At 40.0% G+C, this 2,411-nt stretch overlaps 1 pseudogene; it reads left to right on the top strand.

The window, feature by feature from the left end:
• Window positions 1-653: 653 nt before the first annotated feature.
• Window positions 654-1,589, top strand: LOC101358296 (olfactory receptor 4K15-like; annotated as a pseudogene).
• The last annotated feature ends 822 nt before the right edge of the window (window positions 1,590-2,411 follow it).

The raw sequence follows: 2,411 nt of genomic DNA, 5'->3' as shown, positions 1-2,411 counted from the left end.
AAAAATATGATATTAACTCAAATATTAACATGCTTGAATGTAAATAGATGCCACTAAAGTGCATGAAATATCCTGTCCTATTCAGTAGGATGAGAAAACACTTTGATATTTTGTCTACCATGTTAATTTACACATAGAAATATTTGCATCATAGGTGGAAAAAGGCATAGTACTTAATATCTATGGGCCTGGCACTATTGTAAAATATTTCAAGTTTTATAGCTCTTAATTCTTATGACAATTCTATGAGGCATATATTATTGTTCCCCCAATTTACAGGGGCAAAAACTGAGGCAGAGAGAACTTAATAAACTAGTCCAAGGTCATGCTGCTCCAAATTTTAAGAGATAAAATTTGAACCTAACGGTGTGACTCTAGAGCTTCATTTAAAGTGGTGGTGGTGAGGTCTAAAAATTGTATTTTAGAATATAGCTGTCACAGAGATGAAAGCCAAGCATACACCGTCACTACAGGGTCCACTGTGTTAGATTCTACTAAACAGCATACAACAACAACATGAGGATCTATAGCATATAAGTATGTAGAGTGATGCCAGGCTTGACTCTGCTCCTTACTCCCACACTCCTATGTTATCTTCATTTCCATTTCACTTTACAGGAAATTTTCTGATCAGATCTCAGAAACTTGAAATCATGGACCAAGGAAATAACTCAAGAGTGACTGAATTTTTGTTGCACAGTCTTTCAGGTCCTCGAGAGCTACAACTTTTCTATTTTGCATTTCTCACACTTTTCTGCTCATCCATTGCGCTGGGAAACCTCCTCATTGTGCTCACAGTTCTCGCTGAACCTGCGCTGCACACACATGTACTTCCTGCTCAGCAACCTCTCCTTCACTGATGTGTGTCTATCCACCTTTGCCACTCCCAAAATGATTGTTGACTTCCTCATGGAGCACAAGACCATCTCCTTTGAGGGCTGCATGGCCCAGATATTCTTTCTGCATGACTTTGCCGGTGGTGAAATGGTACTCCTCGTGGCCATGGCATATGACCGGTATGTAGCCATATGTCTACCCCTGCACTATGCAGCCATCATGAGTGTATGCAAGTGTAAAGGCCTTGTTGTGGGCTCCTGGCTCATTGGGATCCTGCGCTCGGTAAACCAGTTGGTCTTCACAGTAAATCTTCCATTCTGTGGTCCAAATAAAGTGGACAGCTTTTTCTGTGACCTTCCCTTAGTTATCAAACTTGCCTACATTGATACTTATATCCTTGAGATACTCATGCTTTCAGACAGTGGTTTAATGGGTATGAGCTCTTTTGTGCTCTTTCTCATCTTCTACACGGTTTTCCTGGTCACCGTGAGACGTTGATCCTCAGCGGGCATGGCCAAGGCCCGGGCCACCCTGACTGCCCATGTCTCTTCTTTGGGCCTCGTATCTTTATCTATGCCTGGCCTTTCAACAACTTCCCAGTGGATAAGTTTCTTTCAATAGTCTATACTGTTTTCACCCCTCTCTTAAACCCCTTGATCTACACATTAAGAAATAAGGAAGTAATATCAGCAATGCAGACACTGAGGAGGCGACAAGTAAGTTCCTACCAGTTTCTTGACTTTTCCTGGTGATGATGACAACTGTAATAAAAGGTCTCACTTATACCCTTTGCTATTAAAACTATTTATATTTGAAGTATGAAATTAAATAGATGGAGATAATTTCTTGTATCTAGGAATGGTATTTCTTTCAATGTGAACTCTCACTACAAACTATCCAAACTTAAGGACTAAATAGTGAATAGCTTTGGTGAACTCATTAACTGAACTCAGAAACCAAATAGATTCATGTACTTAACCATGTAAATGCAACATATTTCACCATGTAACAAATATAAAAATCTGGGCCCACAATTAATATTTCTTTGTCTCAGTATATTAAATTGAAGTTTGGAATTGCCACTCAGCATTAGTGGTTCAATGACTACACTCAAAAATTGATATCGCTGTCTATATAAACGGAGGTTTTCTCAGCAACACTGCTAAATATATGCCTTTGCTCTATGTATTCGTTTACCAATCTCCAGGTCCTGCTATCTAATCTACACCGCCTTTCTGAGATATCTAGTGCTGTTAGAGATACCACAAGCAGATGGCTTTAGCAAACAGAAAATTATTCTGTCACAGTTTGGGAGACTAAATTCAGGGTGCTGGCTCTAGGGGAAGGCTTTCTCTCTCTGTTGGCTCTGGGGTAAAGTCCTTGTCAAAAATCTTCCCGAGTCTACGAGTTTCTCACTGTGGGGACCCCAGGTTCAAAGAACTCACTGCATTCCTGGCTCTTCTCTCTTGGTGGTATGAGGTTCCCCTTCTCTCTGTTCACTTGTCTTTTTTTCATATTTCAAAAGATATTCACTCAAGATACAATTTAATCCTGTAGATGTGTCCCTCCTCATT

Source organism: Trichechus manatus, unplaced genomic scaffold (assembly GCF_000243295.1).
Source record: "Trichechus manatus latirostris isolate Lorelei unplaced genomic scaffold, TriManLat1.0 scaffold00353, whole genome shotgun sequence".
In the NCBI taxonomy this organism is placed as follows: Eukaryota; Metazoa; Chordata; class Mammalia; order Sirenia; family Trichechidae; genus Trichechus; species Trichechus manatus.
Note: the sequence above shows the minus strand (reverse complement) of the source record. Positions and strands in the feature narration are given on the sequence as shown.